Genomic DNA, 27,023 nt, shown 5'->3' with positions numbered 1-27,023 from the left:
CTTGACGTTTCAAAAGTGCTTAAATTAGGCCTACTTCAAATAAATGAATTTTGAATTTGAATTTTTAATATTTGTTAACTTGAATTAATGGTTACGACTGGCGCGAATTAACGATATACTGACATTCAACTTGCAATTATAAACCAGCCTGGAACATTTAGTTCTGCATTAATAAGATACACTAGGTTTGTTAATTGAGTCTTAATTTCAATAAATTGGTCTTTAAATCAGAACCTGTTTGTTTAATTACCGCCAGCTGGTCCGGGGTTTCGTCAAGTGTTGACAAATTGTTTCTACTGATAAATTATAATACCTGTCTAGAACAATTTTACTAGTATTTTAGAGTTCTGTGATGAATTAGCTGTTAAGAATTCCTCTATGACATTGTATTTATGAGTAAGGCACTGGGGTAACGTTTATTAGTAGGTGATAATGACTAGGACCGGCAGCTTAATGTGCTTTACAAGACGCAGAGGCAATTTAAAATTTGGACTTCCAAAGTAGACTATAGATGTATATACTAAATACTGTACACATTATTGAGTATATACTAGATAGGCATTAAAAACGAAGCCCCGACAGTACGGCTAGTATGGGCAGGATACAATTATATACCCCGGGGATAAAAAAATATCTTCTCCCACAGCTTTATCAATTCAATCAAAGCACTAGCAAACAAGTGGAAATAATATCCAAATAATATATGTGTAATAATAAACTGGGGTAAACTTCTCCTTTCCCAGTTCTCGTACTTTAGCAGATGGACACGTAAATTATATCCCCTGTCAGGCGAGGAAATTATTTTAAACTGTGTTTTTTTAATAATATTATTGTTATTTTGTGTGGTATAAATAATTGTAAGTATCCATTTGTTGTGGACCATCCAATTACCTACCGACATGGGTCAATTTCCTTAACCAGACTATTGGCCAGTACTTTTGTATGGTTTTTGTTAATACAGAATTATATGAACTACTGGAATGAATATCTCGAAAAAGTTTATTGAAATCAAAACAGTTGGGCTATTTTTGCTAAATTTAAATTCATTTTCGCCCTTAGCTGAATAAATTTGACTGTTTCAACTACTGCACTGAACTGTGGGTTCTTATTTTTTTACATACATTTTTATCCATATAAAAGACAAACATGCGATACAATGCATTATGCAGGTATCGCATTATCATCCCATTACATGTTTTTTTTGTTAATGTATTAAATAACACCTTTTTTGCCATTGACCTACACTAGCCTAAACGATGCTATTAAAAAAGAAAATCTTTTTTAAAATTGTTTTCGATTCTTGATATTTTATATCGATGTTAAAAAATATTACAGATCGATACAATAAAACATTACCCAATACAATGCAAAACAATACCCGAGAGGTCTACAAATAGGTAAGTCCTCTAAAAGAATAAGCTTACCTTACTATACGGTACCCTGGAAGCCCTATACTTACTTTACCTTGATTAATCGGACTTCAAAATATTTGGCATAATTTATTTAGGCTATTATTAACCAACTGGTCCGCCAGTAACTTATCAAAATATTATTCTCGTTAACATGCCAACAACTGTTGCTATCAAAATAGACTTACTTTCTACAAAAGGAAATCGAAATTATCTCAGTACATGACATTCCATTTCTCTTCAGGCAGTTTTGATAATTGAACAGTCAGTTATTACTTTTATCTCGCGATTGCGGCAACCAACGCATTGCAATCGGAATTCTTTACGCTATACGGAATGTAACACGGTGGTCAACGGCTGAACGTGTGTTAGTAAAACAACATGCTTGTACCATTACGTGTGATAGGAATAATCCGTTTATTTGACTGACAGTAGATTTAAATTTCCGGCTAAGTTTGTTGTGGGATCTTCGTTTTAGGTTTAAGTTGGCGAACGTAGTTATCACCATCACCTCACAATTATAATTCATAATAATTTTTTTTTTTAGTTAAAATATGCTTTAATACGATTTTATTTTTAAATTTTTTGATATGTAACTATTTGTAAGCTCACTGCTTAAATAATATTTCACGCCTGAAATGGCATACTGTAAGCCCCAAACTTTTAGCTCATAAGACCATTATATGTACTTACACAGTTTATGCAATAAATGAATTATTATGTGGTAAATAGCCACGGCCAAAGCCTCCCACCAGAAAAAGTTATTTTCAGGGTTCAGACTGCATACTACCATTACAACCTGATGTGTTGCATACTTGGATATAAAGTCAAGTTAAATAACTCTCGAGAGATTTACCCCATCTCTCCCGTAATAATGAAAGTGAAAACGGATTACATAAACTGGTACACGTCGTAAAAATTACGAAACAATTAAATAAACAAACTTGTCGTTTTTATAATATCAGTGAACATGATTTTTTATTCGCTTTCTTTGTTCAAATGAGTTCCTACCTGGTCTGCCGCGTCAGAACAGCTTACTTTTTATGCAAGGTCATTGAACCGCGGCTTTAAAGCCCTTTGTTTGTTAGTAAATAAAACAATGTAGGATTTGAGAGTAAGTATGTTTGTGAAAAGTGTTTACTGTAATACCAACATCAATTTATGAAGATGAGATCCTGTTCTCGGTGCGCGCTAATAGAAAGAGGAAATTGAATTGTGACACGGCATTATTCGTTACGGTCCAAGAGCAAGTGGGAAATTGTGAGTTCCTGTTTCTAACTAAACCAATTATGGAAACCTATGGTTACCAGCCAGGCCGTAATACTATGTTACAATTCATTTCATCAAAACGACCAGCTAATAATGAACTTAACCAAGGATAATAAACAAAACCTATCTAGGCGAATGTAATAATACTGAAGGAGAAAAACATGCTCATGGACCAACGTTCTTGTATATATAAGTCTTCATTAAAACGTCATAGTTTGACAGCTCCATACTTTGACAGATTAAAGTGACTGCAATGGTATTACGATCATAAATTTGTATGCTTACACTTGATGCTTGAATCTCTCTGTCATACAAGTTTATGCACCAACTGAGGCAGCTCCCAAAGAAGATCACCTAGAGTTCTACAAAACTTTAAACAAAGCTCTTTCTATCGCATCACGGAATGTTATAGTCATGGGGGACTTTAATGCGAAAATTGGCAAAGCAAAGCCGGGCGAAAGTCTTATCATTCACAAATATGGATACGGCACCAGGAACAAAAGAGGCGAAGCACTAATAGACTTTGCGCATGAAAAAAACCTTCCTATTTTAAACACATTCTTCAAGAAAAAAGAAAAACGAAAGTGGACATGGAGATCGCCAGATGGCTCTACAAAAAACGAAATAGATTTCATTTTATCAAACCTCAAGAATAGTATTTCTAACATTGAAATAATTGATTTATTATTCTCATCAGATCATAGGCTAGTAAGAGCAACCGTAAGGCTCCAAATACCTAAGAAATCCAGGAAAAACTACAATAATAAACCAAAAAGCCTATTAGTACGAGAAGATGAAATAACAAGATACCTAGACCATCTAAATACCTACACTAAGACACTGACAGAGTCCCAAGAAAATTCAGTTCAAGTTTTTTACGATAAAATTATACACACCATTAATACAAGCCAGCAATATGCACATATACCATCCAAACAATTAAAGAACGAAATCATACAAGAACGCACCTTGGTTTTACTCAAGAGGAAATATGAGCTTCAAAAGACCAAACCAAAAACAAGAGCTATGAAAAACGAGTTGAGTGCTTTATATAAACTTACAAGCAAATATTTGAAATGTGACTATGATGAACATAGATCTAAAACAATAGAAAAATACTTAGAAAGAACCGGTAGCATGAAAAAGGCTTACAAAGAACTTAGGACTTATAAAAATTGGATAACTAGTTTACAGGACTCTACCAACATGGTGCGAAACCGATTAGATATACTTAAAATAGCGACGGCTTTTTACAAAGACCTATTTAGCGAAAAAGACGTAAACTACGACATGGATCCGAGCACAATTCAATATATAGAGCCATGTACTAAGGCTTCACCTCCCTTCGACAACCTTGAAGTTCTTAAGGCAATAAAGAGGTTAAAAAACGTTAAAAGCCCAGGTTCTGATATGATATCAAACGAAGCAATTAAAACAGCGGGATTGTGTTTAACATGCCCCTTAACAAAATTATTTAATTTAATCATACAGACGGGCATTGCCCCAAAACAATGGACAGAATCTACAATCATACTACTTTATAAAAAAGGAAATCCGAACAATATAGCCAACTATCGTCCCATAAGTTTATTGCCATGCCTTTATAAGCTATTCGCCTCTTTAATTGAGAAAAGAATAAAGGGAATAATAGAGGTTAACCAACCGATTGAACAAGCTGGCTTTAGAACCGGGTTTTCAACAATTGATAATACGCTGTCGAATTGCTAATAGAAAAATTCCAAGAATACCGAAAACCTCTTTATGTCGCTTTTATCGATTATCAAAAAGCCTTCGATAGCTTGAAACACCGCGTTATATGGAAATGCCTACAAAAACTAAAAATAGACCGAGAATACATAAACATACTAAAATATTTATACGAGAATAGCACGAGCAAGATACGACTAGAATCAACGGGTTTACCAATCCCTATAAAACGTGGTTTAAAACAAGGTGACCCGATATCACCAAAAATTTTTATAGCAGTACTAGAGTCAGTTCTAAGTACTTTAAAATGGGGTAAACTAGGTATATACGTCCAAGGAAAGTACTTCAACCATCTCAGATTTGCCGATGACATAGCAGTCTTTGCAGAAAGTAGCGCACAAATGCAATACATGATGGATTCATTGAGCAAGGCAAGTAGAGAGGCAGGTTTGGAAATAAACTTTAATAAATCAAAATTAATGACTAACCACACAGAAACCCCAATAATTATAGAAAATACTTATATAGAATATGTCCAGAAATACACATATTTAGGAAAGCAAATATCTTTCGCAAGAAACAACAACGAAGAAGAAATAAAAAGAAGAATTAGATTTGCATGGAACAAATTCTGGAGCATGAAAGAGGTTTTAAAAAGCAAAATGCCTATGAAATTTAAAAGTAAGATTATGAACTCGTGCATAATACCTACGCTGACATATGGCTGTCAAACCTGGAAATTTACGGACAAAGTAAGAAATATGATAATAAGGTGTCAAAGAGCAATGGAACGAAGTATTATGAACGTCAGAAGAATCCATAAAATTCGACATTCTCTGATCAGACAACAAACCAAAATAATCGATGCCCTCGCCTATACTCTAAAAGCAAAATGGAAGTGGGCTGGTCATGTGGCTAGACTTACCGACAATAGATGGACCGTCAGGTTAACGAAATGGCCAGGCCCAACAGGTAACCGTGCTAGAGGTAGACCGCACTATCGGTGGGAGGACGACATCAAAAACGTGGCTGGACCAAACTGGATGCTGAAAGCAAAAAACAGGCAGCTCTGGCTGTCTCTGGAGGAGGCCTTGACCTTGAAAAAGGGTTCTTCATAACGGAGTTTTTTTATTTAATTATTATAACTATTATTATTATTATTTATTTTCACTTTATATACTTAAAATTAAGGATAAATATGAAACTATGTAAATGTATGAAGAAATAAAAGGCTTTTTTATTTTTTTTATTTTTTATTTTTATTTATTACACTTGATGCTCAGGATTACCATAATTGCTGCAATTTGTGACGTTAAACTCTAGTGTCATACAGATTCAGTACGCAGGTGGCATGTTGCATCTTCAGGTAAGAAATATTTCTAAAATTCGTTTTTTTATTTTCATTATTAAACTTTACTGATCAGAAAACAAACATATATAGGTTATGGAACAGTTTGGAACAAAACAGAATATGCAAATAAATGTTTATATAAAACCTATCTGTGGAAACCTGTTATTAGTTTTAAGTAAACCAATTTGTTAATTATTTCGTATACCCAACTGATGGTTTTCCAATTAAACAAAAAAAAAATTATATACTTCCTCACTATTTCCCACCGGCTCTTCGACTATCTTGACACAAGGAACAATTTAATAAAATGTCCCGCTCGTACTCGTACATAGGGCTTGCGAAATAATAAGCTCGTGAACACTCTCTCTGCGAAGCATGCAACTTGATTGTTGGTGAATGCTTTTGAGTAGCATGCTGACGATGCCACGATAAGCTGTGATATCCTAGTGGATAAGGCTTCGGCTTCCATTTCAGGGGTGCCGTGTTTGATCTGGCACGCACCTCTAACTTTTTCGGACTTACTCGTATGTGCGTTTTAAGTGTCACCTGCTTCAATAGGCAAGGAAGACGTGGGAATATATGCATGCTTGAGATTTCTAGATAGGCGTTTAAAGTCTTGCAATACGCACTGGACCAGCGTGGTGGGCTTCAGTTTAAACAGTTCTTATTCAGAGAGGAACCCCGTGGCCGTGGCCGGTAATAGGTTGATAATTGTGATGATGATAAACAAGCTGACGCCGTGTGTTTACACAATTCGAAGGAAATACAGAGCTTCAAAGAATTTGTAAGTTGAGATAGGCAAGATGTGATTGTAGGCTCTGTCCAAAAATATTCATTCAAGCTAGCTCAAACATATCTAAATGCAGTGCTAGTAAAAACTTAATAATGCCTTTTCATGTTAAAAACGCTTCTTTTTTTAAAAAGAGAAAATTGGGTAGGTGCAAAAAGAAACACGCAAAAATTAAATTTTCAATTTGTTATTTTATAGACATATTTGCCATAAAGCTTTTTTTGCAGCTTAATTTTTTATCTATGTAACTGTGTTAGGGTCTCGCTATTTCTATGCTTGCTGGTACAAATTCTTTAGTGATGCTGGCATCATAAGCAGTCCTAAGTTCGAGTTTATTTTATAAGACATTTTTAAAATTGAGGTCTACCTGTTTTCTCTAAATCTCTATAAATTGGACACGTAGTTAATTAACATCAGGCGGTCGGAACAAAATCTAGTTTACCGTAGAAGGAGTCAGATCTTCGCCCGTAGCGATATAAATAGCAAAGCACGCTGGCCTACAAGGTACATAATACATTTGCCAAATAGTATCGAAATTTCCGGATGTTCCGTAAAATGATTATTTTTTGGTATATTAAAACTTTTATATTTCCGAAATTGGTGGTCAAGAGGAAATACAAAGATGTTTAGTCACTTTAAATCATAACAACATAGCAGCGTTGTAAATTTTAATAAAAACTACTGGCCATCTAAAAGGCAAGAAAGAATAAATCTGGAGTAAGTAGGTAGGTTCTTACGCTAATGTATGCGCGTGAGATTTAAAAGAAAGGCGTAACGTGAGCGAAGAAGCGTAGGTAAATCATACTCCGCGATACATAGCAGCGCCCGATTTGTCATTGTCATTGTATAGAAGTCTTTATCTTAATACAAGTACAGTATGTGAACTGTAAATCTTACTATTAAGGCGTACATTTTAATTTTTGATGTGAAACATCTATAGGCGGAAAGTCAACCTGATTTTGGCGTGGCGACGCGTCGCCACGATATATGATTCAATTTTTGTATTTCGTATTTATTATTTATAATTATTATTAATATTGTAATAAACAGTCATTATTAACCGACTAACAGAAGGGGAGGTTATAAATAGATAAATAGTTTATATACTACGACAACGCACACATCGCCATCTAGCCCCAAAGTAAGCGTAGCTTGTGGTATGGGTACTAAGACGACTGATGAATACTTTTATGAATAATAAACATAAATACTTATAATATACATATAATTATCCAGACACTGAAAAACATTCATGCTCATCACACAAACATTTTCCAGTTGTGGGAATCGAACCCACGGCCTTGGACTCAGAAAGCAGGGTCGGTGCCCACTGCGCCACTCGGCCGTCGAATCCGTCCGATGTTTCGCATCTGTCAGGCGTCCCGTGAAGGAAACGCATTTTTTTATATTATCCCTAAATGTTGAACAAATTATATGGCAACTCTAGCCACAGATGTAAAGTGGACACCAGTTTTAGAAGCGTCTATTTCGAACAAGTGTAAATAAATCTAGTTAGTCACTTTCGTCCGCTGTTGTCACTTTCATTGCCCACTGCCGCTCGCCTTGTCCTGCCGCTACGCTTTATGTGACCTTATTAAGCGGCGTGAGAGTCTTTTGACATTAGGTATACCTACTCATTCTTATAAATATTAAATTGCCTACTAAGTTATAAACATAGTTCACCCACACATACGTCATATTATGACACGATACCACATAGGTATAATATTAGTACTGTAAAGGCTAGGGTATAGCTTTTTGAGACAGAGCTCGATCGGAGAATACCTACCGATTTCTGCCGTCAAGTAGCATTGTTGTGCTGCTGTGTTGAAGGGTGTGGTTGCTGGTTGGACAATGTAGTGTTGCTCTATTTATAGGCTTTCCACTTACCATCAAATGAGCCATCGGCTAGATCAGTAAATTATTACTAGAAACAAAAAACTTTATCACTGTTTATATATATATAGTCGTGCGATATAGTCACTACTTTGGCCTAGCATTAGCATATTCGATTACGGTTCACGAAATCCTGCGTTCTATTCGAGTCGGACCAAAAATTATCATCGATTGTCCATAGACTGAACTAAGCAGCACTAAAAATGATCGTTAGCTTTCCATCCAGACTATATCGTCGTTACAGGTTATGGTGATTAAAATCTGATAATAATGGTCGTTAACCCTATTAAATAATAAATAAATAAATATACTACGACAAAACAAACATCGCCATCTAGCCCAAAAGTAAGCATAGCTTGTGTTATAGGTACTAAGATGACTGATAAATAATTTTATAAATAATATACATCAATACTTATAAAATACAGAAACTGAAAAACATTCCTGTTCATCACAGAAACATTTTCCAGTAGTGAGAATCACTGCCTTGGACTCATGAAGTAGGGTCGCTGCCCACTGCGCCAATCGGCTGTGTTACTAGGTGTGTAGGTTGCGGAGATCAATAAGTTTAAATTAAAAAACGATTATAAAAACCAATGTGCCACCTCTATCAAAGCCTCATGTCACGGACATTAAAACAACGATTAAACTAAACTGTTTAGTCATTACTGCTCTCGTTTATCTTCATGTACCTACGTCTCAATATTGAGTCGTCACAGTCATAATTTTGATTAATTATTTACTTATTAAATTGAACTAGTAAGCACGAATACCTACTTGCACGACACGCCTTAATATATGGATAACCTTTAACCATTGTTGAATTTACCTACTTAGGATAATCGCATATTGCCACCAGAGCCGATTGTATCGTATTTTCGGTACTTGAAATTGCGTATAATTGACTTTGCAGCATGGCCCGTACACATCCCAGCGATGTTGAGTACTTGAACTGTTGATTCACTCGTCACGCGATTTTTACATTCTGCATCTCTCTTTCATTGTGGTGATGTCTTGCGAATTTAATTTCTGGGACCTGTCAGTAACTTTTCTGTCAAAAATCTTTACACTAAAATTTTTTGAGTATCGATTTCAAATCGGACAGCAGAATCTTTATAACTTTCGTTTGTAATGCTATCTTAATAGTTACTTGTGGCTTAAATATTGACAGCCCTTGTGTAAAGAAATGTCAAAATTTATATCTCGAGATAAATATATCCTGTATAAATGAGATTTTAATACCATAGTGAATCACTATAACGAGCTGCAATCAGTTTGTGCGTATTTTGCGACAATGTGCCATTAACTTTACTCAATATTATTGCGTTTGTTATATTGTGTCATGTGCTTTCTTGTTTACTATTAGCTTGATTGTGTGTTTGACTAACTAATTGGTTTAATTATGTAACTCTCGTCTTTATTACAAAGCTGTGCTCATTTAGGTCTATATTACATAACAAGATACCTAGATGTACTAGCGGCTATTATATTCACACAGTTTCCAAAACGTAAATTGGAAATAAAATGCAAAAAATAAGAAAATTAAAAAACAAAATGCTTACTTCTAAATTAGGAAGGCAATAAAAAAATATTACAGCACCATCAGTTAAAAAGTATTCAAATCAATGGGTATAAGTGTAATTCTTCCAAGGATTTCAATAAACCTCGGCATCTTGCGACAGCATCATCAGTACGCTAACAAAGCTATCTTTTATAAACGGGGTTGCACTTTGGCAATATAACATCTATTCGCTCTCTAAGATACATACTCTGGCCGATACATCAAATGTCGGTTGCTTTTATGGATCTCATTTCTAATTTGATCACGTAGAGAGAGCTCCCGCCATTTTCTTCTCCGTGAAACCGAGTTAGTTCACTCGAACTATTATTTTTAACGTCGTGTTGCGATCCATTCAAAATCTAAAAAGCATTTATAGAATGCGCTGAATGGAAAGGCATCCACGTGTTGCTAGCCTTGTCACATTACAATGTCGTGTCGGCGGATTCCTGACGCGTCGCTTGCCGTAATCGATTCTCACGATTTACTTTTTAGAGACGCTTCTTCATACGCTGTATAGACGACTAATTGCATGATCATTTTGTACGACTGGCGCCAAACAACTGGAGATGATATAACTACTACGGGCAGTTTTTTACGAGTCCCGTGGGAACCGTTTGTTTTCCTAGGATTAAAAGTCTTATTTATTTTACTAGTCTAGTCTTAGTCATTTCAGTTAGGGCGTAACGGAAGGAACAAACAAAAAAGCTTTCGTAAATCATCAGACTGTAAATCATCGAGTATTTCGGACGGCTTAAGTCTTAGGCTGTACCTTTATTTTTATTCTGTAGCCTATATACTAAACCATACCTTGAATATTATGCTTGATCTATGAATATCAAGAATTGGATAATGATAGATCAAGCATACTAACACGTTACTAAATTGGTTTCCGAAAAGATAACATTATTGTCTAAAATATACTAATAATAATTACAATATACATATAATATTATAATTATTACTAGTTGAAAAAAAATTTAATGATTTTTGCACGCTTATCTTGGCTGAATACGTAGATCGTGAATTACGCTTAACATCTATGTTTTTTGTACCATGTTCAAGCAAAAAATTTATATATAAATAAATAAATAATATTTTGAATGAGAGTTAACATAAACCTAACAACAACGATTGGGATATATGTAATATTTAATTGACAAGCTTAGCAATGTAACAAGAGATTGTTGAGATATGACATCATCTTCCAATAATCTGATTGATGAAGCCTACACTGCGATAGGCTGCTTTGTGATATACATTATAATGATTCTGAATAGCGATATTGTACAACACAACGCAATCATGGATAATTGCAATTTCACACCTAAATACATCGACAAACTATAATGGTCGCTATGGCATAATAAAGAAAATATGACAAAATACTAACCGATCCACGCACACTTCCATTGCATAAAATTTTCGCGTCCAAGTGTGCCGACACTTTGATAAAGGGGAACATCGCTGAATACTCACCTATTTAAAGAGGGTAATTTTTATTTAATATAGTGCGACAAAGGCTGAAGCGTAGTCTGTGACGAACCAAAACAAATGGACACCGTTATACCATTTCGCGGAATGAAATGAAAAAAAAAATATCGTCGAGCAACGGTAATCTTTGTTCACTGCGTAAAAACAAACTACACAGTACGACACCAGCAGAAACATTCAAAGCTCAATACATAATATAGGGTTACCGGCACCGTAAGTTAAACATAAAACCGTTTAAGTATATAATCTGGATATTGATGCTGACAACTGGGCACCGTAGGCGTATATAGAACGCACGATGAAGGAGATAGTTGTATGTACTAATTACTACGTATGAGGAAAATGTTAAGGTAAGTCTTAATAATAATTATGATAAAATAATAAAGATGTTATGAACATCTGTTACCTATTTTGCTCTTATTATTTTCCAAACCTGAGTTATAAAATAGCAGAACACGTTGTTAAGTTGAAAACTACATCTATCCTCTAATAAAAAAAATTTATAGGTGACAACCCTTATTAACCATTATAGAGGTAATTACCGGCCAATTAAAATCGAGTCGACATCGCGTTGCTCATGTGGTGCTATCGTCCGAGCAAACAATGACATATTTAATGATTCTTCTGATACTGGGTGCTAGATTTGCTTACAGGCAGACAGACGCTGTGACAGTTGAAACTAAATAAAAGCTTATAAAAACATAATAACTCAATCAACACACCCAAAAAGCCACCTAAACACCTACGATATTTGTGAACAAGTGTTCTTAGAATCGTTTTCGAGTATCGAAATACACGAAAGAACGTTACAATAAAAATAGTGATATTTTCTTTTAAAAGTCACACGTGCTTCAGAATCTTTAAAACAAGAAGTTAGGTCTGGTCCAGGTGCAGTGCCTAATGTCTGATGGTTTCAAAACTAAAGGGCGATTGATGCTTAGTGTATTTCTACGCGATCATATCAGAAATGAGGTAATGCATAGAAGAATCAAAGCTACTGACTCAACGAGTCACGCTGCTAAAGTGGTAACGACGCTTAGATAAATGATTTGCGCTGGGGATCTAAGGTGCTGGAATTGTGATCCCGCATCGCCAAACGTAGCATCGGTATAAACGTAGTTAGTTGGTCAGATGGCGTCAAATAGTCGCAGGTAGCCGTTAGACGCAAGAGGAATAAAAGAGTGGTATCGTGACATCCCTACAAAAAGACAAGATATGTTGAGTTCCACTTTCCGACCGTAGCCTTTCAATACTCGACCCCCAGGGTGGCGAGGTGGCAAATTTCATGGTAAGAGTCGGTATCCGATGTCGTTATTCCGATTAAGGTTTGATTCTTTCTTACAAGACCAGAGAGTTTATCGTTGACGCTTCTATATCAACTTCTTCCGGTATGTTATCCTCAAAATGTCTCACCGCTGCCTATGCGCAACCTCTCTTACATTATAAAAGGATTTAGAGCTTGAACTGTTCTATTGCGAGTTGCGACCCACTTAGTTCAAAGTAAACTTTTGATAACTGCATAACAAAGTTTATTATCTACGCACTTTATGAAAATTACCGTAACAAAAGCATTTAGCGTCGGGATGCTTTTAAAAGGGCAGTAAATTTGCAAAACTCGGTCGCTTGTCGCCTTAGCTGCACCTAGATGGCACAGTTCCCAGTGAAAACAGTTTTGGCTTGTCTATAGGTGCACGTAGGTAAGAATACGTATGGCGCCTGCGTCGGCGACAATTTAATTGCATGTATATTTGTAGGCCTTGAGACGGCCTTATGATATCATCTTGCTTATTTACCACGCAGAATTTTTGTATTCCCGATTTCCCGCGGTAAAAAAGTAGCCTAAATTATTCCTTCCTTATACCTAATAGTTACTTTTTGGTTCCTAACTGTGAAATCCAAAATTAGTTTATCACTTTCAGACCGATAAAAATGTAAGCAGGTGCTTACATTTTAAATTGTAGCTTAGGTTTTAAAAATTAATCGGTTCAGGACATAATTAGATTATTATATATGTAGTCTAGAGTTGCAATTTCCTCGCCGGCTCTTAGTCTAGAACAATGTTAATGTAGAGAATACATTTAAAATTAAAATCGCACAGTGCCGCACGTTCTTGCAGAAGTAGACTATAAGTAAATACCGCTGTCAACTGAAACGTGGAAAATAATTATTTATAAAGCCTATCTACCAATGCATTTACAATGCTAAATATACGGAATGATATAAAAAAAGTTAAAGAGGCAAACCTAAATTTATTTATTTTGATTATAAGCTTTATCTCAAAGGCTATGTTTTCTTGTAATTTCTATCATCTCTTGTAGTTAAGTTAAAGAGTTTATTCTTCGGCAAAATTTCTTACGCACAACATTAGTCGATAAAGAAAAATTAACAACACAAACTGTAAACGCATTACAAAGTACATAATTCCAATGGACCATTTTACTATTTAGTGACCCGTTGTGAAAGGAGACATACTTAACTAAGAGTTAAAAAATAAAACTGTTATAAAAAAAACGTTCCAGATCTGAATTGGATCAGGTCGGCGTTTGCTTTAAAGGACTGGTATCGGCGACGCAGAAGATAAAAAGTTGTTACGCGGAAGAAATCTTGATTCTATAAAACATAAGAAAGATCCAAGTCTCGCTTCGGGGAATTATTGACGAACGTTAACGAGTAATATAAACAACAATGATGGGGAAAAAGTGTGCAGTAATGTTGCCATTGTGAGTCCGAGGTGTAGACGGAAGGCGGCGGCGTGGGAGTGCGACCTGCTCCGCCGCGGGAAAATCTCACTCCCATATTTTGTTCACATGGCCGGGCGTCGAGAAAAAACAACGAAATCTCAATTACAAATCGCGATCGCAAACTAATCTATCCAGATAGTTTCCAATATAAAGGAGTGCTAACTCTATTAGCGGAAAATTGTACCGAATGGTTTTATACAAACCCCTGTTTTTTTATGTGAGTCACACACATAGTCAAGTTTAGTCGTCGGACCCTATTATCACAGCAAATATATAAGCTATTGCCTGCGTCTTCGTCCGTATTTGTTTTTGTTTTTTAACCATATTTCTAAGATGTGTACTCTTGTAAAAAAAATCGGGTATAGTTTTTAAGTATGACTTTTTAATGAAGATTTGCTTAGGTGTAGTCCTTAAATTTTATAGCTCTACAGAATGGTTTTATACAAACCCCTGTTTTTTTATGTGAGTCACACACATAGTCAAGTTTAGTCGTCGGACCCTATTATCACAGCAAATATATAAGCTATTGCCTGCGTCTTCGTCCGTATTTGTTTTTGTTATTTAACCATATTTCTAAGTTGTGTACTCTAATCAAAAAATAACATAAAAAAATCGGGTATAGTTTTTAAGTATGACTTTTTAATGAAGATTTGCTTAGGTGTAGTCCTTAAATTTTATATTATAGCTCGCAGCCAAATTACATTAAATGTCCGATTGGAATTATTTCAAAAGTATTTTTCTGCTTTATAAATACCTACCCTTATTGATAAAATTATTAATTTGAATAAGAATTATTATTGCGTTACTAATGTAACCGACTTTTGTACTGGTCGGTGATTAATACAATTTTAGAACACAAAAGCTGCTATTGCGACTTAACTATGAAATTATATATATTAAATATATTCTTTCACGGACTTTTGTAGCAATAATGAGTGTATAATTTTTATGTATCCTCAATAGTTTTCGCAGTGCACGCAAAATAATGTATTTCACTACTTTTACATTCACGCAAATTCCCTAAGGATCTCCAATTTTTTTTTAAATATATTGTAGATAATGTTACTTCGTACTAGTTTAGCCATCTTTTGGCAAAGAAATGGTTAATATCAATCCAGTAATTTTGGCAAAAAAAATATTTCCTCTTTATAATATTAGTATAGATTATCATCATGTGATAATAATTTCTTGTTGGCTTTACATCACCCTCTCCTATGGGAGAGAAAGCCCACCATAGCAGTGCGAGCACGTAATACAATAATGATGAATGGCTGACTAAAATGATGATTAATGTGCTAAAATGTTTATAATAAACATAAAGCTTAATTTGCTATAATCCGCGGCAAACGGACATATATTTTCAGTGTCATTTATAATTATTGTCTTATATGAACATTTACAATAAACAAAGGACTCCAGCTAAGTCCAAAGACACCGTGCTAAGGACACCCTTTACGATACAATTTTTTCAATATTTATTAGCTCTTCAATAAAAGGTAAAGATCACATTTATGTTTGTACCTATATATTGCAGCAATTAACATTGCGTCCAATTATCTTAATAGGGACACCAAAAAGATAGTTTGTCTTGGTTATTTCACTAAACTGTAAAAAAAAACACCAACCGATTCGCGGTAAGAAAGCTTACATTGCTTTCATAGCTCGCTTTGATGTCGTATTGGTTTAACTATGCCTTTTTAACCTTTACTTATCGCTTGGAACTGCGGAAATAATTATACATTGACTACGATTGCCATGTGCACTATGCATGTAGATAAACAATGTATAACTTGATGATAGCTCAGTAAGCGGTGATAGCTCAGTGGTTAGGAAAGTTGCCTTCACTTTCGAGGGGCCAAGTTCGAATTATAGCATGCGCCTCTAACGTGCGATTTAAGCAATTTAAATATCACTTGCTTCAACAGTGATGGAAAATATCGTGGGGTAACCTGCATAGCTGAGGGTTCTCCATAATGTTTTCAAAGGTGTGGAGTCCACCAATCCGCATTAGGCCAGCGTAGTGGACTACGGCCTAAACCCTTCTTATTGTGAGAGGTGATTCGTGCTCGATAGTGGGCCGGTAATGGGTTAATATAATGATGATGATGAACTAGTGGGCATATTAAGTTAGATACATAGTTAGTTACTCTTATTAACTAAGCATATGACTTAAGTAGATAAATAAATAAATATACTACGACAATACACACATCGCCATCTAGCCCCAAAGTAAGTGTAGCTTGTGTTATGGGTACTAAGATTACTGATGAATATTGCTATGAATAATATACATAAATACTTTTAATATATATATAAACACCCAAACACTGAAAAACACTTATGTTCACTTATGCACATATATATAACTTTATGACTCAGTAGATAGATAATATTCTTTTAAACGATTTTTGAAGATACTTAATGGTTTAGACTGTCTAATGTCCCTTGGCAATCCATGCCTAAGAAAAAGATAGTACAAAGCGTAGATAGTAAAGAAAAGCGAGTGAAAGTAACCCAAAAAGTTTGCCAAACAAATTGTTAATATAAATACACCTTCCCACCCGTATAGCTTTTTTATTGGATAACGTGATATAACAGTGCAAGATTGCATTCGTTTTATTGCTTTAATTAAAACGTAACAAACTTCTCTTGAAGTGTAGTATAGTTATATATTTTATTCATAAAAATTTGATATTAATAAATGAACATTATTTGATTATTTGATACGAGTGGTAATTTTAAATATTAACTCCGATGTATAATAATATTATTTCTAGCTCCGCCCGGGGCTTCACTTGCGTATAACTATAGTATCATACTAATGTTGCAAAACCGACAAATTCACTTTCACATTTATATTATTGGAGCGGCATTTAGGATAAAAAGTATTCCAAATTCAAAATACCAAATACTGAATTTCCGTTTTCCGATACTGAAATACGAGGTAACACCCAAACCGAAATGCGCTTTACATTGGGCATCTTGTCGGAATAAAAAGAAGCCGTTGTTCTCTGGCCACATACAAATTATCCCTATGCAAAATATAACGTAATTTTTGTCATTCGTAGTTGCTCTTTTGCTGCGTGAAAGAAAGTCAAACTAACTACACTTTCGCATTCTTAATATTAGTAGGGATTTCGATTAGCTTTCTTTATAACTACATAAAAGAGGTTGCGCGCTTAAATCGTTATCATATTTCATTAATTGATTAGAGCGTAACAGCTTATAATGAGGCAGATGTGATCGGCTTCAATTTCACCAATGATAAAGAGCAATAAATGTCGAATGACCATTAATGTAGTTCGACTGGTTTCTTTGCCGCGGGCTATGGTGCCAATGCCAATGGTTTCCTTCCGTAAAAGCTCTTACTTTCCCGAAAAATGCCTTCACGGCCGTACTTTTTGATTCTTGTGTTCCGAACATGTTCATGGAAAAACGAACCCATATAAAGAACAACAAAAGCTATAAATAATAACGGATTGGGTGTGATTGATATCGTTACCACTTAACAATATTACAACATAAATTCCACGTGTTCCAAATAGTTCTTTCCAGTCACTTTGAAAAAAAAGACTTTTACCTACTTATTTTTAATACAAAATACATACCTACATGGCGAGATTTGTAAAATTGGCTAAAGAATGGTTTAATAGTTTATATTTTACATAACATACAAACGGTGTGTGTGATAGAATATTGTCAGCGCTTAGTTTAATGAATTTGAATAGGTTACCTTATATTATAAAGACCATAGTGTATATCGAAACCTCTATCAACAATTGCGAAATAAAGAGAAATATGCTAGTAGATAAGATATTTAGCTGCAAAATATGCTTTGAATCTGCAGATCGGTTTGATCGTTGGTGTAGTTTCTTAAAACAGAGAAGACTTGACGTTATTTGTATGTGAATAGCTTTGAATTATAGTAACCGGTTCGGTGTAGGTATTATGCACTGCTTATAAAATGCATCGGGAAACATTTTCCTTCCATGTTTACAAAAAGTCAGGTTAATGGATCCCATTGTTTAATTTGACCTACGACCCCTGCAATCCACTACCGGTGCAAGAGCCTGCAATAATCGATAGCCTTCGTACGCTGGGTTCAATGTAAACAGCATGCCAATATTCGTGAATAAAAGATACAAAAACAATAAAATGTGTACGCGGAGTAACTACGTTTTAAAGCTTTTTGTACCTACCTGGTAGGTATTAATCGTGTAGTGAATAGTTAGACATTTAAATATTAGATATTGTATTTAAAACTCTAAAACCTTCCATTAGTAACCTAAAGGGTTTAGTTTTTTTGTTGATTGATTCTTTTTTACAATATCCAGACAGTCAAAGATTGAAAACTAGTTTTATGATATTACCTAAATATCAGCTAAGAAATATTATTTACGAGTTATTACCCGCGACTTCGTTCAGATAAATGTCTTAATCTCTCGGAATATTAAAAAAAATATCGCAGAAGAAGTTGCTGGTATCTTCAGTTATTATTATTGGTTAGATGCAAATTCTAATTCAACAATTAAAAAAAATAAAAAATTCTAAATTTGAGATCATTGAAAAGATTAATTGTTGACAGTTCGGTTTAAATTGTTTAGCATCAGAGATTCAAAATGGTACGAATCGGGTTAAATCATTGAATTGAATTAGTTCGTTCGTGCAAACTTAATCCGCGATGATGTTGAACTGGCACGAACTCCAAGTTTACATTATGCGTGCCGTACACCATTGTGTTGTGAATCGTACTACTTATCACTGGAAAAATGTATTCAACATAGCGGTATTTGTACTATTATCAAACTGTGGCTTTAGGTGTACAATGGTGCCAAATCGGTTACGTTTTCTGCGTTGAACTAAATTGACAGGTCTATCAGTAGTGCTATCTCTTTCACACTGTTCTTCATAGAACAGGATAGGATTGTTTTAGACCTGTCACTTTAGTTAAGACATTTGTGTTAGTACGAAGTAGAAGGCACCAATGTATACGTTTAACAAATTAAGTATTTACTGCCCAAATTGATGATTAAGATTTATTAGAAAGAGCTTAAGATCAACTATAGATCAGCGGCGTGCATACGAGGTATGCACTAAGCGGAAAAATGATATAAAGTGGGAAAAATCATCAGTACGAGTAATAAAAACTTTAGGGTGGGCTTTTTATAACACTTACAAGGTCCATTCTTAAATTTTTTATAACTCGTGCTGGAGATTTTTCTTAGTTTTTATCGTATTCTTGCTTAGTGCGTACCCTGTACTCACGTATATGTCGCCCTGCTCGTATAAGTGGGAGGTCTTGGGTCATTTTGCACCAGGGGCAATTGGGAATTCATAATTTGTTGGTCTCTCAGTTATCTTAGTTTATATTCGCCAGCGAGCCTCGAGTATAAGGTATACTTTATTAAGAGAAGTGATTCTAATTCAAAATAAATATATATTCCAATTTCCGTATATCACAAGTTACCTAAAACAAACTGACGACCCTAACTTTTTGTTATGATTTAAAATCGCATTTACACGTGTATGACGGCCCGTATGAACATGTGCGTGAATTATTGTTTAACAATTATTATCTCCGACCATAACCTTTTTGCGGTTGCCATAGTAATCCATGACCCCATTTGACCTTAAATGTTAACACAGTTAATGTTATGGTTGTCAGTTTACACCGCAAATTTATACGACAAATTTGTACAGTTTCTTTAAATAATATAGTACTTCCACAGGATAAAGTTCTAGAAAAAGTTTACCTTTATTATAAATACTGTAATACCCCATTTGCTTGCCAACCCATTTCCAACTAGCTTTTGATAGTCCAAATCCAATGGGACATATTTCATTAATATAGACAGTAATTTGAAAAAAAAAAAAAAAAAAAAACATCTAAAATGGTTAAGATGTGGTGCAAATACTACACCATATTTTCATGTCAGAATAGATCACGTCTAACCTATAAAAGTAGGAGGTACTTTAAGAAGTTGGTTTCTAGTATCAGATATTAACGTTTTAATATGTAGAATACACTTACAAAAAGAATATGGAGAATATTCCGTTTTTAATAAAATGGATGAGAAAGGAGTTGAAAAAGTTCCAATCCTGTTTCTTACACCCGACAAGAAACGGGCATTATATGAAAAAAACATGTTGTATGTAATTAATGTAAAAGATATGTACTAATATAATAGCTATGAAGACCCTAATAAATATGACATTATTCGAGAACCGAGGAAATTACCTCAATACAATTGAATTCAAAGTCAGTGTGTGGGTCAATATACGAACGTTGGAACTACGAAGGAACGTGTACAGGTAAATTACAAAGTAAGAAACAGTATCGTAGACATATTATAATCTAAAAGGACCCGCCTGACAGCACATTAAATTTTCCCTCTATAAAGGTGTTCCGATGTCATCGTGCTTATTGCATTCGCAATCATGTCAAGTTGTGTGGTTAAGAATACGTATTCCAAACAAACATATTTTTAAACCAGCTCTGCACTAGGAACGAAGTGTAAAAATGTAACCAACTAGATCACTACTTCCTCGACAAATGTACTACGAAAATCTTCTGCATGAAAGATAGAGTATTGATCCTAAATCCATAACTAATTTTATCGAAACCTATTGAACCATTTCCCCTTGGTGGCCTCATAACAGAAATAGCGCATACTTATAACAAGTAGCATTTCACTTTTCGTACTATCTTTGTGGAGAAACAACAAGTAAATCTATGGACCCTTTCCATTAAATAAGTAGGGATAAATGGACGATAGTTTTATAATTATTAGAAGAACACTCTGGGCAAACGTCCGGAGCGCCATATCTCGGAGGACAAACTATTTTATATCCATGGCAAATAGGTAACGAGATGTGGACTCTGGTTCAAACTGACGATCCCTGTCCTTTTATGTTAGGAGATGTCATTTGCGGACAGTAAATCGGCCACATTGTTTCTAGCATTTGTTAAAATAGTGAGTGAATTTATGTAAGGTTTTTTCGTTACACACATTAGGACACTCAGCACTAATTTCCCTTATTTATAGTTAACTACGTTTTCACTTCTACAAAACTTACCCGATAATTAAATAAATAATAAATATCTTATAACTGGGAATTTCGAGACAGAAAAACCTTACACTTAAGGACTTTATTCGACCCAGGAGGTGAACCTAGAACCCTGTGGTCTGAAAATGTTACCCAGTAGACCAACAAGGTAGTTAATGGAGACGAATAAAATAGGTGCAGTAGATTGTAAAAATTTACAACACATGACCTTACAAAAGCCTTATTTTTTTCGTCGAATTAGAACATCATAGCCCGTACGGGATATCTATTTATATCGGGCGCTTACGAATTACGAGGTCCTGGATTGAAATGCTGGAAAATTAACGGATTGTTAACCCGATATAATACGTATTGGGGTTTTACCATTTTAGATATATTATATAATGTGGTGAAAGCCATATGGTTCGGACTTCGGCTTGGCTTTTCGAGGACTGAGTTTGCACCCTGGCACACTTCTAACCTATTAACTTCTGAAAGTTATGGGCGTTTTTAGCAATTATATATCACTCGCTTTAACGGTGCAGAAAATATCTTTAATTTTTTTTTGCTTCTTCTCTGAAGATATGTGGGGTCGTCATAGTAGTCTTCTTTGAACTTGTTGTTTTGGTTTTAATATACTTTGAATGCCAATCCGACATCAAAATTTACCGCTAACTTATAATAATAATCCAACTGGCATTGAACTGCGTCTCTATTCTATTCTACCCAGTGCTGCCATCTCTGGTATCACAAGACAATTAACAATATGTCGATAACAAACTGTGCGATATCTGATACTATGTAAAAATAGATATTTAATAAGCAATAGCAACGGACGCGGAAATAGGTTGAAACCTACAAGTTAATTTCGTAACAGAAAGGGTCTCTATGTACTTACCGTTAATTGACTTGTTACTTCGGAACTTCCAAACAATTTGTACGTCGCGTCGTAGTTGTGAGTTGGGAAACATAAATAGACAGCAATAGTTTAAACGTTTTACATAATGCACATAAATGTTTATATTGTTTCGGTAGTCAAAATTCAAAGTAGAATAATATATTTCTACCTTTATTATAAGATTAGCGGTTGGATAGAAGCAGGCGCTACTTTACTTTCCATGATATTATTATAAAAATTAAACTCAATTTGCTGTACTGCAACGTGCGTAGGGTACATTGCCGAAGATCTGTTTGGTGCGGAGTATAAGAATTGGAGAAATTATAAATTACACCATACAGATTCTCCTGCTGATCGCGGAGTACAGCAAATTAAGCTTAATTTTCATAAGACTAGCGGTTCCTCGCGACTTTAACGTGTACAACTTCTCAAAAGATATATCTTAATTGAAAGGATTTAAAATAACCCCATTCTTTTTATTATGTTCTTTGTAGCTGTAAAAGATTAGAACATTTTCTACAGCATACGAAATTCTTTTTATAACTGTTTAATTTAAAGTGTAAAATAGATTTGGCTTCATTATAAATTTTACTTTATTAACGTGTGTCAAGTTACTATTAAAACTAGTGTAAAATAAAATAGGAAGTATATCCCTATAGGAGGTCAGCATAAGTATACCTTACCAAATTTTAGTGTAGGTTAACCAATATTAATCTAAGTCAACTACCACCGACGAGCTAGATCCGTGTACGATTTCTTTCAGAGATTAGCTTTTAACCTCATCACCTCAAAAAGCAAGTTAAGCCATCGTTCCCGGTCATCATTTATACTTGAGAATAATAATTAACTTAAGAGGTGGAGCAGTTATCTGGACCCAGAAGCGTGTAAATTAATGTGTTTAATTAGTTATTAAAAAAAAAAATCAGGTCATATGTTTATGGACTAAAATTGGTAGAACAAAATGTTCGAACGTTTGTGACACACAAATGAGGTGTAAGACCGGTTTACGAATGTGAATTTATTGATTAGTGACCTTAAAATCTTGAATAATTGTAAAAAGTTCTGTTTATAATTATTTTTATAAAGTTGTAATTTATTGCCATCAACTCTGTTTTTATTGTTATTATATTACGCGTAAATATGTGACAGTTAAAGAGAGATCATGAAGATTCATTTCGAAGTACTTGTTATAATGAATTATCAATAACGGTTATTATGGTATTATTATTTATCAATATAAAGGAGCTGGCTTAGTATAAGGGCAGCACTGGTTTTCAGCTAGCCCTTTTTCTTTATAGTCGCCGATTCCTAGCTACAAAACAATAACAAACAAAGCGAAAATAATAATAGCACACATTGAAAAAAAATACATATATATTTATAAAGTACCTTTAGATTGTATACTAATTCTTATTTATGTTGATTTCATAGTTTAAGATTCTTTATTAAGTTGAAGGAGTATAGGTACAGTACACACCTACTTCATAAAAATGTAGATTGGTACACTGGTAGGTATACCCGGGTCCAGACGGGTTTTTTGGAAGTAGGTATAGGTTTTCATAAAACTAAGATTTTTTTTCTTTGCCATATAGATATTAGAGGACATAGCCATAAAAAAACTAGAATTATCCAAAAAAAATAATGCTGTCTAATTTAGTTGCATAAAATCGTTTACTTTTAATTAATTTCTTGCAAATGAGTTTAAGAAAACAATGGTATTTTAATGGATGTTGAGATAGTTGTTGTTCTAGCTACCCATCGATTATATAATTACTCAAAGTACTAATTTTTAAAGAAATGTGCCGATGATAATCATCTTCATATTTACTTGTAAAACTACATAATTGTAGAATTCATACATGTTCACTTTCATTCTCAGTGAACTCTTCATCCAACTTCCGCGTTTACCGGTTTTTAGCATCTTCAACTACGCTAATTACGAGATCTTGGGTTCGATTCTCACGTTAGGCCAAAACTTTTGTATGAGCTGTTAGTCCTGTTATCAATAATATGAGATTATCAACAATCGTTAAAGCCCGTAAACTCTCATTGGAGCAGTGTGGCGGGTTTACCTCTTAAAACACCCATCTTCTAGAAAAGTTTATTTCACTAAAATGAATTTCAGTAGCTGTTATAGGCTGCAGCTGTTATAAGATAAATAGTTAAGTATTCTAAGAATTTTTTGATAGATTTAAAATATTGGCATTTGGTCTTTTTTAGTCACGAAATTAACAAGAGCATCGGCAACCGTTACTTCATTTTAAATTAATATATGTACCTAGGTATATACCCAATCTTCAGACTTATTATATTAATATACCTACATACAGGTTTTCATATAAATATTGCTGTCGCTTTTTACGGCTTAGCAAATGGATAAACCGGTACGGAAAACTGTGGCAAAGTTTTTCACGTCTTATAAAAGCTCGCAAGCAGAAGTTTGACTCTTATTTGGTTAAAAATATATCTCTTTTACCAGTTTCTGCCTATACAAAAAAAACGGTTAACAGATTTGTTTTGGTTTTATTTATCAAGCGTTTGACATAAAAAGACGCGGAGATCAAGTAGTAAAAACCTGTATAAAAGAGGCATCTACTTATTTTGACCTTTATTCTATCATTTTTGGAAAAATATCTTGCTTTAGGATTCAGGTTTAAACCTGCCTGTGTCGGTTTATATGGTTTGATGAGTAAGACTTTCTTTAGGTAGACGAGTTACCTAAATTACTCATATTAATTATACCTAATAACCCGAAATAATTCACACGAAACCTAGGTACAAAGAATATTTTAAAAGGAAAATTAGTTCTTTGAATGACGTCCCACTTTTATTGCAATTAGTGAATAAATTATTTAAATCAAGGTCTGTATCGGTTACTAAGTACATAAATTAAGAGGGCCAAATCAGTGACAAGTGCAAGAAGTAAATATGCACGAAGTAGTCATAATATTTACCTTGTCCAAGTAATCTGTCGCCTCTTGTTTGCAAACTAACCGTTATCAAAAGGAAAACACAAGTACCTACTAAGTAGTGCTCGAACTATTTAATTTATTATTCAAATTAACTGTCTATAATGAACAATTACCGTCCTATAATCTTTATAAGATGAGAAAAAGACATATATTAATATAATACTTAAAACAAAACGAAACAAGCAAAAGTATTGTTTCATTTGAATAACCCGCATGATACATTGGAATAATATATTAGGTTATCTACAGGTGGTTAGAGAGTTCACTGTATGATTTTCGTTTATGAAATATATTACTAAAAATCTTAAAAAAAAATACAACACTAGAAAAGCCTAGAAAAGAGTTCAACGCACGTCTTTATATCTTAAAAGGAAGTTATTCCTTTAGTAACCCTTGAATATTGCTTAATTTTAAAAACTTATTATCATAATTACGGACCATTCGAAATTCATTTCTTAGTTAAAATATGCATAATTGGGATATCCGTTGTAAATTGTTTTGCACGTATAATGTAGCGTAGTACAATATTAATTGAATTTTTTGGTGTATCTAATTCTGTTTACATTATATTTTTAAAGGAAGATTAACAACGAATTAGTGTGTCACAGAAACCGATCCGATTGCGAGGAAACGTACGACCTTCGATCTGTAATGCAGTTCATGGCGCGATCTCTTCTCGTCCGCATAAATCAGCTGGACGACACTCCTTTATAGATACGTATACTTAAATATAAATTGAAATTCAAAGCGTACTCACCGTAAACAGACGGCCGTATTGAAAATAAACCGTGCACCTCCAATGTGTTAAAGTCACAAAACAAATTAAAACAACACAAGATAAAAACTGTCCCAACGAAAACAAAAAGAAAGTATTGCCGAACTCAAAACTGATAGTTCAAATACACCACTTTTACGAATTAACGAACGTAGCGAGTGAAGTTTCGCTTGCGGGAGCGTACGCAGCACGTGTCCAACGCGCTCGGCCGAGTCGAGTCGAGTGAGTCGAACGGAGCCAATGGAGGACGCGAAGCAAAGCGGACTGCGCGCGAATATTCGTGCAGCGCGCGGCCGCGTCGAGTAGCCAGACAGGCCGTTTCCGTACCGCCGGCAACGCAACGCAACGCAAAAGAAAATTGAATGCATTATAGACTAATATGCATATAATCGGAGATCTCTTGACAGCTGCCTGGGAAGCGAGCCTTGACTTGTATTAATTCCTGGACATAAATAAATATTTATCTCTCTATTTTTAAGCAGTCGCTTTTGTGGCTATAAAGTTCTTACTACCATCGCAATCATAAAATCACAGTTAATTTGACATACCTTGACCTCCTGAAAACATTATTATAATTCTGTTACAAAGCCTTAACAATATAATAAGTTTGTTGCTATAAACGTTGTTAGTAAGGTTAGTACCTAATGAAGCATTTGATCAGAGGTCAAAGGTGCAAGCAAAAGTTATCTTTAGCGCCGAAATTTTCAACTGTTGGCAAAAATAGGTCTGTGTGTTTCTTCTTAGTGTACGCTCTTGGCAAATGGCGTTGCTCTTGGTCATCACTTTAGTGTAGAGGCAGTTTTACCATCTCCGCCTTTCGTGCATTAATGTAAATGGAAATGGCTACCGCCGTGTGGTTTTGATGGACGAACTTCTGCGTGCTTTGGTGTCCTCCACTCTTCCAGAGTGAACAAGAGGAATACGTTGTCATTCCTAGATACCTTTTGACTAAGGAAACTGAGAATACGAGCATAGACAATGGAGAGTAGATGCTACTGGTTGCTGTGTTCTTCGAGAAAGGAATTATTGTCCAGGATGTAAGATTTGTCCTGGAATGTATCAGAATGCATTCCAGGATAAATCTTACATTCTTCTTCATTTTCACTTCTCCCGAGC

At 34.6% G+C, this 27,023-nt stretch overlaps 1 protein-coding gene across 1 annotated transcript in view; it reads right to left on the bottom strand.

The window, feature by feature from the left end:
• The window catches only part of LOC120629292, a 73,498-nt gene extending 47,493 nt beyond the window's left edge, over positions 1-26,005 (bottom strand). The window contains exon 1 of the mRNA XM_039898191.1: positions 25,890-26,005. The gene's annotated coding sequence lies outside the window, so the exon portion shown is untranslated. The remainder of the gene's footprint in view (positions 1-25,889) is intronic.
• Between the last annotated feature and the right edge of the window lie 1,018 nt (positions 26,006-27,023).

This window comes from Pararge aegeria, chromosome 14 (assembly GCF_905163445.1).
Source record: "Pararge aegeria chromosome 14, ilParAegt1.1, whole genome shotgun sequence".
NCBI lineage: Eukaryota > Metazoa > Arthropoda > Insecta > Lepidoptera > Nymphalidae > Pararge > Pararge aegeria.
The sequence above is the reverse complement of the archived record's forward strand: the minus strand, read 5'-3'. Positions and strand labels throughout refer to the sequence as shown.